The sequence below is a fragment of the Bombina bombina genome, chromosome 10 (assembly GCF_027579735.1).
Source record: "Bombina bombina isolate aBomBom1 chromosome 10, aBomBom1.pri, whole genome shotgun sequence".
NCBI classification, from domain to species: domain Eukaryota; kingdom Metazoa; phylum Chordata; class Amphibia; order Anura; family Bombinatoridae; genus Bombina; species Bombina bombina.
The window spans coordinates 53117447-53134319 of NC_069508.1; positions in this window are offsets into that span (position 1 = coordinate 53117447).

A 16873-nucleotide genomic window follows, 5' to 3' on the forward strand; every position below is an offset into this window, starting at 1 on the left:
GACCGTTCCCAGTCACCTATAGATTGCCCAGTGTTTTTATGGAAGAAAGCTGGCAACCCTAGGGGGTAGATTTATTATGCAGTAGATGCTGCTGTTACTCCGCGAGCCTTCCGGCTCGCCGGAATCATAAGTTAAGAAGCAGCGGTCGTAAGACTGCTGCTCCTTAACTCGTCTGCCACCTCTGAGGTGACGGACTACAATCATTCCGATCGGATACGATCGGGATGATTGACATCCCCTGCTAGCGGCTGATTGGCCACAAATATGCAGGGGGCGGCATTGCACAAGCATTTCATAAGAAATGCTTGTGCAATGATAAATGCCGACAGCGTATGCTGTCGGCATTTATCGATGTCAGGCAGACATGATTCGCTACAGCGGATCATGTCCGCCCAACATTTGAAAAATCTACCCCTAGGTTTGAAATGCACACCGTTTTTCTTAACCCCTTAGACTCTCTATCAAGGTTGAAAAACGCTTTGTGGATCTTTTTAATTCATAACATAGATGAATCCAATTATTATTTTATTATATACACAAGCACTTTTTAAAACATTTTTCTTGTAATAAATATCCTATTTCACATAATTACTCACGGATTACTGAACCAATATATTAAACCTATTAATAGTTTCTAAAGATTTTTTAAAAGATTTTTTCATTTTAATTACTGTCAACCAATTGATTTTTAATTTTATTGATATTTATTTTATTGCTGGTTCCTGGCAATAAGGTTAGTCTTGTCATTGACTCACTTGATGAGTTCAGCAAGCTCCCAATATTGCATTGCTGCTTATTTAACAAAGGGTACTAAAGGAATGATGTAAACGTGACAGTAGAATTAAAATTGTTTAAAATTGTATCTATCTGAGTCATGCAATGTAAAGTTTCATGTCCCCTTAAAAAAAATAAAAAATAAAGGATATAACAGCCAAACAAATTGGGCCAGATTACAAGTGGTGCGCTAATTTTATTTTTCCGCTTGTGCACTAAATATTCTCAAAGTAAAAAAATTAGCATGGACGCATTAGCGCTGGTATTACAAGTTAAAAGGAAAAAGATAGCGGGAGAGAGACGCACTAACTTCAGGACTTTAGATATCATAACCATGATAAATACCTCTCCCCTAAAATTCTATAAGAAGCGCTACAAAAAATCCTATTAGTTATCACTTGCTTGCTAACCCTACACCGACTCTAGGTCAACTGCACTAAATCTGAAGGTAAATTAGGATATTTTATATTTCTATTGTCTTTACATAGAAGAAAATGTTTTTTTTTTTTATACAAAAAAATATCCGAAAAGGATGCACCAACTAATTTAAAAAATAACAAGTATATGCTAACAAATCATTAGTATATATTCGTTATCCTTTGAAGAAACAGTCAGCACCAATTGGTCACTCACCTTTTCCAAAATAGTCACTCCGGATAATACTCCTGCATCTAGTAAGTTTTATGCCCAGACCGGAATATAACTTTTTTTTTTTTTTACTTTTATTGGCGCCATTGATACATTTAAAATTACCTCTTTACTCCTCCTATTGATTGCATCATCATTTGCCAGGGGTTGTGTATTCAAATTGTTTGCCAGTTGTGCATGATGAGTCTTGCTCGTGCACTGCATGTTGCGCATGCAAAGTGTGTATTAATTGAATCAGCGGGACTTTAAAATACGGATTACAGTTCAGTGCTTCGAAGTTCTGCTGATTCAATTAACACACTGTGAATGCACGACATATCATGCTCGAGTAAGACTCGTTGTGCACGACTCACTACCGATTCGAATATACAACCCCTAGCAAATAATAAAGCAATTGATAGGAGGGGTTAAGAGCTCAACAGTGTGCATGTGTCTTTAATACTCTATGGCAGCAGTGTTTTGCAACATTATTTTTAGCTTTGTTATACAGTGTTGCAAAACACTGCTGCCATAGAGTATTAAAGACACGTGCACACTCCTGCGCTCTTATGAGCCTACCTAATTTTACTCTTCAATAAAAGATACCATAGAGAAAAATCAAATTTGATAACAGAAGTAAATTGGAAAGTTGTTTTAAATTGCATGCTGTATCTGAATCACAAATTTTAAATTTTTACTTTTACTGTCCCTTTAAGTATATTTTAAAAAGTACAATATGAAATCAAATTAATTTATATGCTATACTGTTCTTTTTGCTAAATTTGTTTAAAATATGTTTCAAAATGCAATTTATTTTCTTTAACTTATCCTGTAAAAGTATTTTTTTTGTCTGAAATCCCAAACATTTTAACATATAATGAAGCCCCTAAATCTATAATTTTCCTAAAAATGAATGTCCTCTGTCTTGCTATTTTTAAACTTAGTATCATATATTTTACACATTCTGACACTGAAACTTATAGCTGACATATTTCTAACCAATTTAAATTCAGAATTCCAGCACAAGCATGAAATGTCTAAATGTTATATTTCCAGAACTGACCACAAGCCCCGGGTTATTTTATGCTACAAACAACACTATCAAAATTATATTGAAATTCTGTGCTTTTTTCTAGCCTTGTCCAAAGTTCAGTAGTAAATATTATTACTATAAATATCATATTTGTCTCAATATACCTTTATGACAAGGGTGATAAGATTTATATTTGAATATACTATTTCTAAGCTTGGAGATATAACAGCTCAAGAACTGCCAGTGATCGTTCACATTTCTGGGTTTCTGTCATACATAATCATGTCACCAGAAGGTTTGTCATTAAGTAGAACAGACCTGTCATTTTTTGTCACACAAAAATCATCTTTTCTGGTTTCTATCATGCAAGTGAATGGACTTGTGACATTTTATTATGAAGAGGGACCTTGATGTTCTGTCATACAGTTAAAGAATGGCTTTATATTCTGTCACGAAAAAGCGCCAAAATTCCATCAGCGTATTGGAATAAGACTGGGACTTTATGGTCAAATCTCTGTGAATGCAGAAGCCAAGCCACACCACCCGAAAACTTGTGTTAACTTTCCCAAAGACAAGTTATTGTACAGAAATATTGTACATATAAATGCTATCTTTCTATCTATCTATCTATCTATCTATCTATCTACCTATCTATCTACCTATCTATCTATCTATCTATCTATCTTCAATGTTTGTCTGTCCATGTCTCAATCTCATCTTGTGAGACTACATTTATTAGAAGAAATATCAATTTTTTTATACTATGCATTAAAAACAAAAAGATTGAAAAAAGTATAGGATTTAAAATGTAACACAGTCCAATATTAAGTATAAAAGATGCAAAACCCACAGTGTTAATTATAAAATCAATAACACTTTTACTTACAGAAAAATTAAAAAGAGGAAGAGGGTTCGGAAATTATTATTGCAGGAAAATCCAGCAATTCTCAAGTGTAATTCTTACATATTTATTTCCTCCATGGTCCATATAAGCAAACTAATTTGTTTTTCATATAGTATCATCAAAAATTACCTTAGAGCTTTGTATGCACCATTTAAGATAAGAATAAAGTACACCAAGAGATATATATTTCTACAATTTTCATGATTGAGGTGGTTCCCCATAAAAGTTTTATGGCTTTTCATTATTTTGTCTGATTTCTATGTAATTTAAATCTCAAAACTGTACTTTTCTACTGCCCTACAGTAAGACTGCGTTGTGTTCTGTAGATTACTTGTTATGTACAACAGCTTATTTATACTCGCCCCTCATTGGCCGTACCAAAGGATTAGTATATAAACAACATTCAAGAGAAATTTCAAGGGATATTTCACTGAGCTGCAATTTTGATAACCTTATGACAGTGTTAAACACAATGCAATGTTTTATATCAGATGCATATTTAAATAACTTTAATGTATCTATAAAGGGACAGTCAAGTCCAAAAAAAACTTTCATGATTCAAATAGGGCATGTAATTTTAAACAACTTTCCAATTTACTTTTATCACCAATTTTGCTTTGTTCTCTTGGTATTCTTAGTTGAAAGCTTAACCTAGGAGGTTCATATGCTAATTTCTTAGACCTTGAAGGCCAACTCTAATCTAAATGCATTTTGATAGTTTTTCACCACTAGAGGGCATTAGTTCACATGTTTCATATCGATAACATTGAGCTCATGCAAGTGAATTTACTATGGACACAGCTCTGATTGGCTAAAATGCAAGTCTGTCAAAAGAACTGAAATAAGGGGGCAGTCTGCTGAGGCTTAGCTGAGGCTTAGATACAAGGTAATTACAGAGGTAAAACGTGTATAATTATAACTGTGTTGGTTATGCAAAACTGGGGAATTGGTAATTAAGGAATTATCTATTTTTTAAAACAACAAAAACTCTGGTGTTGACTATCCCTTTAAAGTTGAATGTTGAATACAAAAAATACAGTTTTTCCATTGTTTCATTTGTGTTATTTTTCACTATTTAAAAATTTCAAATTTATCAAATAGAATTACGTCAAATTACGGGATGTTACTATTGATGTTGTCAGGATCATCTGTGTTTTAGTTATCTGAAGTAATTGTCCTGTTTGGAAATACACTCCTTGATTAACCTGCCCATATATAGCACTTACTTACTTATCCTATTGCTTGTTATTGTCCGTCTGCCGCCTCCTGGTAGCTTGCGGTATTATCCTGAGCCTAAGCTAGTTCCTTCTGCCTTCCTAAACAACCGTCTCAGCATCAACTGTAGAACCGGATCTACATCGGATCACTGCGCGTGACCTCACACGCCGACCACGGAGAAACAGAGCTCCAACCTTACCAGACCCTCTTCTACCGTGAAACACTCTCCAGTTTTGGATTTACTCTGAGCATTCTTAGGGGTTATCCCCCACAGGTACTATAGATCTATACTTGAAGGTTGCTTCCTCTCCGCTACGTTTGTGCACTGCTGCAATTCTAAGACCAATTTCTTTTTTTCCATTACTTGCTATTTTTTCACTTTTTGCATATTCACAACTTGTGAGAATCTTTAGTTTAACTATACAGCTGTATCATAACATATATCATTGCTCAAATTGTTTATCATATGTTAACTTTATACAATCACTACATATGGGATATACTCTGAGGGACTCTGCTACATAATTTCAGTGTATTAGACACATGGAGTAACTATAGTGTCCTCTCACTATCCTCCCAGATATCAAATCTCTGCAAATTGATTTATCTGTTGTTTGACACTATCACAGGTGATAGTTCATGCCATACATCAGAATCTCTACCTGCTACGTACCACCCAATTTTTCCTATAAAAATATATAACTAAAATCTCAGCAGCTGCGGTTCTTAACCTCATTGTATGATTTTATTCTCAACACCTAGCAAATCATACAGCACCTGACAGAATAACAAGCCCAAAAATGGACCCAGCTGAGATGACTGCCTGCATGCAAACCTTAAATCAAAAAGTTGACTTACTAACAGAGGGGCTGTCTACACTTAAGGCAGAAAATAGTGCCCTTAAAGCTTATATTAAGGAATATATAGAGCCTAAAATACATTCCTCAGAACCCCAAATCAGTCAGCCTGAGAAATTTTCTGGTGACAGGTCCCAATACAGGGATTTTAAAAATGCCTGTCTTTTGCTTTTTACACTTAAGCCCCAAACTTATCCAAATGACAGGTCACGAGTTTTGACTGTCATTTCCTATTTAAGAGGTGAACCCCGCACATGGGCCAATACTTTTTTTGAGTCTAACGACACTATATTAAATTCACTTGATGCCTTTCTAACAGCTATGGGTCAATTATATGAAGATCCTTTTAAGCAACAAACTGCTGAGATTTCATTCAACAACACAGTTAACACCACCACCAGAACGACACCGTTCTATGCCAATTATGGATTCCACCCTCGGTTCCATTTTCAACCTGATATACGTAGCAACTTCCCAGGAATATCTGAACTGACAGATGCTATCTCTTCTAACTTCACTACCATACAAACTGCGATACAAGAATCAAAGGAAACCCAAAAGAAGTTCTATGATAGGAAAAGAAGAAATCCTCCTCCTTATGCTACTGGAGATCTAGTCTGGTTATCCACCAGAAACCTGAAGCTTAACACCCCTTCGAAGAAATTCTCTCCTTTATATATCGGACCTTACCCTATAACTAGGGTTGTGAATGTGAATGCTGTTATACTTAAACTTCCAGATAACATGAAAGTACATCCTACATTTCATGTCTCCCTCCTAAAACCATATAAAGCCTTGAGGACCTTCCCATCTGATTCTGCTCCACAGGTCTCAATAGATCCAACCACAGAATACGAAGTTGATGCCATATTGGATTCTTGATTGTTCCGTGGTACCCTGCAGTATCTTATCAGTTGGAAGGGGTATTCATCGGAACATAACTCCTGGGAACCTGCTAGCAACATCTCAGCACGCCGGTTGATTTCAATATTTCATCATAGAAACCCAGACCGTCCGCACCCTTGAGCACCGGAGTGGCTCCTTGGAGGGGGTGTACTGTCAGGATCATCTGTGTTTTAGTTATCTGAAGTAATTGTCCTGTTTGGAAATACACTCCTTGATTAACCTGCCTATATATAGCACTTACTTACTTATCCTATTGCTTGTTATTGTCCGTCTGCCGCCTCCTGGTAGCTTGCGGTATTATCCTGAGCCTAAGCTAGTTCCTTCTGCCTTCCTAAACAACCGTCTCAGCATCAACTGTAGAACCGGATCTACATCGGATCACTGCGCGTGACGTCACACGCCGACCACGGAGAAACAGAGCTCCAACCTTACCGGACCCTCTTCTACCGTGAAACACTCTCCAGTTTTGGATTTACTCTGAGCATTCTTAGGGGTTATCCCCCACAGGTACTATAGATCTATACTTGAAGGTTGCTTCCTCTCCGCTACGTTTGTGCACTGCTGCAATTCTAAGACCAATTTCTTTTTTTCCATTACTTGCTATTTTTTCACTTTTTGCATATTCACAACTTGTGAGAATCTTTAGTTTAACTATACAGCTGTATCATAACATATATCATTGCTCAAATTGTTTATCATATGTTAACTTTATACAATCACTACATATGGGATATACTCTGAGGGACTCTGCTACATAATTTCAGTGTATTAGACACATGGAGTAACTATAGTGTCCTCTCACTATTCTCCCAGATATCAAATCTCTGCAAATTGATTTATCTGTTGTTTGACACTATCACAGGTGATAGTTCATGTCATACATCAGAATCTCTACCTGCTACATACCACCCAATTTTTCCTATAAAAATATATAACTAAAATCTCAGCAGCTGCGGTTCTTAACCTCATTGTATGATTTTATTCTCAACACCTAGCAAATCATACAGCACCTGACAGATGTTTTCAATGTTTATGCACAAAGAAATTTATAGGAAACAGCAATGGATACAACACTTGTTCAGAATAACTCAGCTTTGTCTAAACTGGACTAACGGGTAGATTTAACAAGTGCTGTAGCGAATCGTGTCTGCCCGACATCGCTAAATGCTGACAGCATAGGTTGTTGGCATTTAACATTGCACAAGCATTAATGTCCTGCTAGGGGCTATAACACCTTTCTGCCCCTGAGCAAAATACCTGTAGTGATTGGTGGCTACTTGTGTATGCTGCTCATGATTTGCTCACTGGCCTGCTCAGGAACAGCAATGCTAGATGTTTATAACCTCTTTGTGAGGATTGAATTTATATTTTTCAATGGACAGTACTAGAGATAAAATACTTTAATGGTGTACATACACATTCTCTCCTTAGAATGTTCCTTTAATTTTTTTAATTTTTAATTATGAGAACTCATGCTAAAATGTTATGACCCAAAAATGGGTCTTTTCAAAATGGATATGTGCATTTTAATTTGGCTGTGATGTCCCTTTAACTAAAGAGTCACAATGTAAATTATGTTAAGCTAAACTACACTGGAAGGTTGCTTCTTGCTAAAGAGAACAAAAAGTCCTAGCAACCACTGCCTGTATTTATCATTGCAGTACCACATGATTGTGTAGCTCCACCCCCTGTTCTTATTCAACCAATTGGTTGCACATCCGCAAGTGACATATTTGAGCTATTTCTGTTCACACTTGGTAGCGCAAGATTAAGAACGGCAAGTAGCATTTTTGCAACCTTGCGGTCTCAATTTAAGGCCCCTCAGGAGAATGAAATCACAGATTCGTATTTCCCATAGACATCAATAGAGCCTCATTTTAATTTTTTTTTTTTATTTTATATATTTTTATTAATTTCCAACATATTTATATGTACAATGAAAAAGGAAAAGCCAATAACAACAAAAAGATTACACAACAATAATAAACCATTGCCAGACATAAAATATCCATATAATATCAAGTGATCATTATGTGTCTAGTTTGCTACTAGATAAAAATAAAAAAGAAAAAGGTTTTTCTCAATTAATATTTCCTATTCTTTGTAATTTTCTGTTGGAAATTTTTTTTTTTTTTTCTTTTTCCTCTTTTTTCCTCCTTTCTTTCCTTCTTTCCCCTTTCCTCCTTCCCCCTTTCCTCTCCTTTTCTCTTTCTTCCTTCTCCTCTCTTTCCCTTTCCTTACTCCTCCCCTTTTTCTTACCTTCCTTTCCCTTCTTCTTACCTTCCTTCTCCTTCTCCTCTCCCTTACTCCTCTTCTTCTTCGCCCTTCCCCTTTCTGCTTCCACTTTTATTGTTATTATTTTTTCCTTGCTTGTGTGTCTTCTTCTCCGTGAGAGGGAGGAGGAACCAAGGTTTAGTGTGATGTTGTGATATTGTGATATTGTGATAGTGTGGTGGGGGGGGGGGGGAATATATAAATAATAAAAAAATAAAAAATTTTTTTTTTGTAAGTTTCTTATTTTCTCTTACTTTTCCTCGTTCTTCCAGATGCTACCATATCCCTAGCAACACCAACTCTGTGTTTCTAAACGGATAAATTAAATATTCAATTTCGTTTGGGGGAAAAGATTTGATAAATATTGACCATTATCTAAAGAATTGTGTTACGCTATTTTCGTTATTTAGGTCCGCATCCATCTGCTCAAGGATACACTGTTTTTTAAGACAGTTTTTGACTTCTTGTAAACTGGGGGGAGTCCTGTTCTTCCACTTTTTAAGGATTAAATATCTTACTGCTAGGATAACTAAATTTACAATCTTGGTGTTTTTGAGCCGCTCCTGCGGGTCTTTCCAGAGATATATTATGTGTGATGGTGATAGAGTCGGAGGAGAGGCTCCTATTGCCCCCAGCCAATATTGTATTTTTAACCAAAATTGTCGAATAATTGGGCATTCCCACATCATATGTATCAAATTTGCCAGAGGTAAAGAACATCTAGGACACCTCGTGAAATCAGGGCTTCCACATTTAAAACCCTTTTCGGGGGTAAAGAAAGTCATCAATAGCAATTTTACATGAGTCTCTCTCCATGTAGATGAAAGAGTTACTTTTGCGACCTCAGATATAGAGAATTGGATTGTTCCAATGTCTCCGCGGTTTTGCGGGAGTGCTGTTGCCCATTTATTGGATATATTTTCTAGATTTAGATTTCCTTTTAGTGATATTAGTTCTAAATAGCTAGAAGAGGTAGACATGATACCAGTTTTAGCTAATATTAGCCATTTTTCTATAGCCCCAAGTGTCCAGTTCCATCCCAATGTGTGTACTAAACTTAGGGCAAAGTGCCTTGCCTGTAGGTAAGCAAAAAACTCGTTGTGTGGGATGTTAAATTCCTCCCTTAGAGAACCAAAAGTTTTTATACATTTCCTATCGAAGTCCAATATCTGAAAAATTTTATTGAGACCCTGGGCTGCCCATCTTTGAAAGAGAGGTGACTGGACTCCGGCTTGGAATTGTGGGTTCCCTGTTAGTGGCATGAGTTTAGACACTTTATATTCTATATTTAACATTTTAAACACTTTCCACCATGCCTTGAGTGGGTTAAGCATAGAGCTCATTTTTTTCACCTCTTTAGGTACAGAGCTGGGGATACAATGGATAATTGCCACTGGATCATATGGGAGTATTGCGTTCCTCTCAAGTTCATTATCAGTCACATAGTTTCTCTGTGAAAGCCAATCCAGAATCAGACGAATCTGATATGCGTAATTATACACCTTGATATCGGGAAGAGCTAATCCCGCGTCCTTTCTGGGAAGGGATAATTTAGATAAGTATATTTTGTAGGATATATAATATTTTAGGGAGGCTTATCATTTTAAAGAGAGCAATGCGGCCTGACAGTGAAAGCGGAAGGGTTTGCCAATTTTTCAAATTATCTTTAATTTTATTCAGAATTGGAGGGATGTTAAGATTATACCATTCTTTTGGGTTGGATGAGATTGTGATACCCAGATATCTGAAAGAATTGGTCACTACTCTAAAAGGAATATTTAATAGGGAATCTTTAGTTTGTTTAATCCATAATAGTTCGGTTTTTAAAGTATTTACCCTATAGCCCGAAAATGAGCCAAATTTCTCGATAATAGAGACTAATTTAGGAATGTTCGTAGAGGTATTTGAGATATATATTAAAATGTCGTCTGCATAAAGTGCAATTCTCATTTCTTTCTTGCCAACTTTGATTCCATTAAGATGTTGTCTAATAAATATGGCTAATGGCTCAATAGAGATATTAAAGAGCAGTGGAGAGAGAGGGCACCCCTGGCGAGTTCCTCTTTTGAGAAAGATATCTGAGGAAATTAGTCCATTGACTAATAATTTAGTGGAAGCTTTTTTATATAAATTATGGACAATATTGAGAAAGTTTCCATAGAAACCAAATTGTTGAAGAGAATATAATAGGTGGTCGAAATGGACTGAATCGAAAGCTTTCTCTGCGTCAATAGATATAATTGCAGAGTCAGGGGTGCTCCTCTCCTCATCCCGCTCCATCTCTTCTTTGGCTATGTGATAATCTATGGTAAGAAAAAGTTCCCTGATCTTGGCTGATGAGTTTCGCTTAAACATAAACCCTGCCTGGTCTTTATGGATGATTTTGGGAAGCAGTATTTGTAGCCTTGAGGCTAAAATAGATGTCATTATTTTATAATCTACATTTAGCAACGCTATAGGCCTATAAGATTCTTTCTTATCTAACTCCTTACCTGGTTTAGGTATTAAGGTGGTATATGAGGCCGTAAAACTCGGTGGTGGGGTGTTATTCTTTATATAGATATCATTATATGGAGAAGATAGATATGGCAATAACGTTGGGGAAAGCATTTTGTAAAATTCATTAGGGAGCCCGTCCGGGCCTGGGGCTTTATTAGAAGCGAGGTCTTGAATTGCCCTAGATATTTCATTTTCCGATATAGGGGAATTAAGCGGGTCGATCAGATCTGAGGGCAGGGTTTCGAATGAGATTCTTCCCCAGAATTTTTCTTGTTCAATGGAATTCGAAAGCTTTAGAGAATATAAGTCTTGATAATAGTCAGTGAAATGTTGTAAAAGTTCATCTGGTGTTGTTATGATTCTACCTTCTTTCTTTAATGATTCAATAATTGGGGATTGTTTCTCTCTTTTTACTAGGTTAGCAAGGAGTTTTCCTGTTTTACTGCCGTATCTGTATAATCTGGATTGGAATTTTAGATCTTTCTGGGTTGTCTTATATAATAAAAAGGAATCTCTCACTTTCAATGCTTGTGTATATCGTGCCCAATTTTCATTTGTTTTTTTCTAGCAGATAAGAGTTATATGAATTAGATATGGATTTCAGCATTTCTTTTTCCCTTATTTTGAACTGCTTTGTTCTGCTTATACTATAGGCTAAGATCTCTCCCCTTAGTACTGCTTTTGCAGTTTCCCAGAAGATAATAGGACGATTTATGTATTCTTTATTAAAAGAGATATATTCTTGAAATTTGATGTTAAGCCAATTCTTAAATTTAAGATCTGCTGCTAAATAATTTGGGAAAAAAAATCTGGAATGTTTTGGAATGTTATTAGTGGGATAGAATTCTAGTGAGATTGGAGCGTGATCTGAGATGCTAATAGGAAGAATTTCTGCAGTTGGTCTTAATTTACATAGTCTTTCATCTATAAGGAATAAATCAATCCTTGAGAGCGACTTATGAGCTTTAGATAAACAAGTGAAGTTTCTGGAGTCTGGATTCTGTGTTCTCCATATATCCCTAACCCTGAGGTTCTGGGAAAGCTTTATAAACATTTTAGATTCTAGATTGTCCCTTTTGGTTTTGAGGGAGGGGTTTTTATATCTTAATCTATCTAGAGGGTATTGGGGTGACATGTTAAAGTCACCTCCTATTATTAAAAATCCCTCTGCATAATTCAATATATTAATTTGGAGAGTATCCCAAAAGGAGGAGCTGAAGACATTGGGAGCATAGATATTGCATAATGTGTATAGTGTTGTATCTATTTTGATTTTTGCCATCAGGAACCTCCCCTCCGAGTCTGCTTTTATATGATTAATCTGGTATTTTAATTTTTTCCCCAGCAATATTGCCACTCCTCCCTTTCGTTGACTGCTAGGTGAGGCAAGGACTTCTTTAACCCAGGAACTTTTTAATTTGGAAACTTCTTCTGTTTTTAAATGAGTTTCCTGTATAAAGGCGATATCTGTGTGTATTTTTCTTAATTGAGTGATAATAGTTTTACGTTTTATAGGTGATGTTAAACCCCCAATGTTCCAGGAAGCCACCTTAAAACCCTTTATTGTCTCAATCATTTAACAAAATGATTGATAGTGTGTAAGAGAAAAAAAAAAAAAAAAAAAAAAAAAAAAGAAGGGTAAAAGATAAAAATTCTTAAGTTTCCCCCCCTGTGTGGAATTGGTAACATAGTTCAGAATTTTTGGCCTTATCGGGGCCTTTCTAAAATATTTTGTGAAACTAACCATAATCTGGAACCTTGTTTAATTGTTTAGTTTGTGTAAGTTTAAATAAGCATTTACGTTAAAGCTCTATCTTGTTCTGTCGTAGGCTGCTGATTAATAAATCTCTCTGCTTCTCTTGTTGAATCAAAAAAGTGTGTCTCATTATTAACTGTTATTCTCAGTCTTGCTGGATATGTAATAGTAGCACGGTGTCCCTGATTTATCAGCTTAGTGCATAGTGGGGCCAGTTCCCTTCTCTTTATAGAGGTCTCTGATGAGAAATCCTGGAATAACATAATTTTAACGCCCCCCAAGATTATGGGCTGATTCTTTTTAAAATATTGTAATATTAATGCCTCATTTTAATTTTAATAATCTAACAGTGACAGCTCATGCAACCCTGAAGGCAGATACACATTAATAAATATGTATATGTGTATATATATATATATATATATATATATATACACACACACTAGTCCTAAAATCCCCATCCACTTGGATCCCCTCTCATTCCCTCCTTCTTCTTCCCTTCCGCTCTCAACTTTTTTTTTTTTTTGTAGCAGTGGTCCCACCCACTATTCCCCCCCCCGCTCCCACCCTCCCCCTCGTGCCCCCCCCCCGCTTCCGCCCACCTGCTCGTGCCCCCCGTTCACATCCACCCCCTGCTCTCCCCCCCCTCTCTCCTGTCTGATCCTTACTGACTGATGCATCAGACAAACATACCTGGCCTTTTATAATATAGGATATATATATATATATATATATATATTTATATATATATATATATACACACACACACACACACATACATACCCATATAAATACATAAATATATATGTGTAAATTAATATACATATATATTTGAAGAGATTTCTGTGTTAAAAAAAATGTGTCACATAGAATCCCTTTGTTTTTCTCTTCACTTTGGACCCTTATAACTTATCCTTGTAATATTTTTATAAAACTATTTTTATCAACAAGTGATAATATAAGTATTACTGTATATTTTAGTCTAATCTTTAAGATGTTTTGTGCAACGTTTAAGTTTGCAGTGTTTACCAATGCACAAAATATGATTGTGACCTTTTGGCCGCATTTTTTTTACCCACTTATAATATAAGTGCTTTTCATGTGCTCCCAAAGGGGCACATTTTCACCGCAACGCGAGCGCACAGGAGCATTGCACTCCAACTGTAATCTAGTCCTGTGTGTATAAAGGTTGTCAATCAGCCCAGGATGATTTAACGCTGACTCCTCAGATCTGCTTCTTAACATTCTGAAGTAGACACGCTTAAGCAAACCTACACTACAGGGGTCCAAAGATACTTCCACAGCTTCATAAATGGAACCCTCTGTGTCATGATATGATGTTGTTTACAAAGCACAGTAGATTGACTGTATATCATTAATAAGTTCTATATAACACAAGTCTGCATTCTTACAATATTGTTTGTTGCAAGCAAATATATTAACAAAATTATTGTCCTATTGAACATAGCCCTGTAGTGGCCATGCAAAGTATTTCTATTTTTTTTTTTTTTTTTTTAAATGAATGCACGTTTAGCAAATTGTTCTCACAATTTCTTTAAATGGAAATGAAACACACAATTTTTCTTTCATGATTCAGATAGAGAATACAATTTAAAAAAGAGTTTCCAATTTACTTCTATTATTATATTTTCATTGTTCTTTTGTTATTCTTTTTTGAAAAGATATCTAAATAAGTAGCGTGCGTAACATGTCTGGGGCACTGAATGACAGGAAATAGTGCTGCCCTCTAGTGTTCTTGCTAATGTATAACATTGTTATTAAACTGCTGCCATCTAGTGCTCTTGCTAATGTATAACATTGTTATAAAACTGCTGCCATCTAGTGCTCTTGCTTATGTATAACATTGTTATAAAACTGCTGCCATCTAGTGCTCTTCCTAATGTATAACATTGTTATAAAACTGCTGCCATCTAGTGCTCTTGCTAATGTATAACATTGTTATAAAACTGCTGCCATCTAGTGCTCTTGCTAATGTATAACATTGTTATAAAACTGCTGCCATCTAGTGCTCTTGCTAATGTATAACATTGTTATAAAACTGCTGCCATCTAGTGCTCTTGCTAATGCATAACATTGTTATAAAACTGCTGCCATATAGTGCTCTTGCTAATGCATAACATTGTTATAAAACTGCTGCCATCTAGTGCTCTTGCTAATGTATAACATTGTTATAAAACTGCTGTCATGTAGTGTTCTTGCTAATGTATAACATTGTTATAAAACTGCTGCCATCTAGTGCTCTTGCTAATGTATAACATTGTTATAAAACTGCTGCCATCTAGTGCTCTTGCTATTGTATAACATTGTTATAAAACTGCTGCCCTCTAGTGCTCTTGCTAATGTATAACATTGTTATAAAACTGCAGCCATCTTGTGCTCTTGCTAATGTATAACATTGTTATAAATCTGCTGCCATCTAGTGCTCTTGCTAATGTATAACATTGTTATAAAACTGCTGCCATCTAGTGCTCTTGCTAATGTATAACATTGTTATAAAACTGCTGCCATCTAGTGCTCTTGCTAATGCATAACATTGTTATAAAACTGCTGCCATCTAGTGCTCTTGCTAATGTATAACATTGTTATAAAACTGCTGCCATCTAGTGCTCTTGCTAATGTATAACATTGTTATAAAACTGCTGCCATCTAGTGCTCTTCCTAATGTATAACATTGTTATAAAACTGCTGCCATCTAGTGCTCTTCCTAATGTATAACATTGTTATAAAACTGCTGCCATCTAGTGCTCTTGCTAATGTATAACATTGTTATAAAACTGCTGCCATCTAGTGCTCTTGGTAATGTATAACATTGTTATAAAACTGCTGCCATCTAGTGCTCTTGCTAATGTATAACATTGTTATAAAACTGCTGCCATCTAGTGCTCTTGCTAATGTATAACATTGTTGCAAAACTGCTGCTATATAGTGCTGCAGACACGTGCACACTCCTAAACTTACCTTCCTGGTTTTCAACAAAGGATAACAAGAAATCAAAGAAAATTTGATATTAATTTGAAATAAAATGGAAAGCTGTTTAAAATTGTATGTTCTATCTGAATCATAAAAGAAAAAAAATGGGGTTGTATGTCCCTTTAATTATAAGAATGATTAAAGTGATGGTAAACTCTCCCCTTTTGAAAATCAGAACCGGAATGTGATATTTTAGATGGAGTTTAATTCATCAGTTGTAATGAAGATGCGCTATAATTTCATTTTTAATATAGATGTAAACTTCAAATACCCCACACTCTGCCGTCCGCTTTAGAAATCAATTTTTCTGTGAGCTAATGGCTTGAACTGCTCTTTAATCATCCACCTACTTCTCTTTGTCGTCTCTGCCATATTACTCCTCTTCCTCACTTGTTCCTCATCTTGCCCCCCTCTTTGCACATTCCTGCACTGAATACTGCTCTCTGTAATGCTCGTGGGATACTCCTCTATCAGACCGAACTCGGCCAGTAGTCTTGTTAACCTGGCGTCGAGCCGGAATGATAGGGAATATCCCAGAGCAGAGAAGGTTTGCAAGATGAGATAAGAGGCACTAACCAGAGGAAGGACAGTCCTTGGTGGCAACAGACAGGAAACCAAAAAAGGTAGTTCAGGAGTAAACCACTAGGATGATCAGGCAGGCATCGGCAACAGTAAGGCAGTCCAGAGGTAAACCACTAGGATGGTCAGGCAGGCAGGCAGGGTTTGGCAACAGTAAATCAATCCAGCAGTTAAGGGTTAAATAAGCAGAGTGGTCAGACAGGCAAGGTTCAGCAACAATATAACAGTCCAGCATACAAATAAGCACAACCCAGCAGAATAGAAAGTAACACCTATACTTGGGCAGTGATAGGTATGACTGAGTTACTTACATAGGCGCAGGATTCACGCCACAGGAGATCATAACCATCTTCTGAGGGAGAAAGCGTAGGTCACCGCCGCACATACAGAGGAGCTGACTCCTCCTTAGGCAACAAGCATACATTCTTCTAATGCCCCATATTACAAATAAGTAT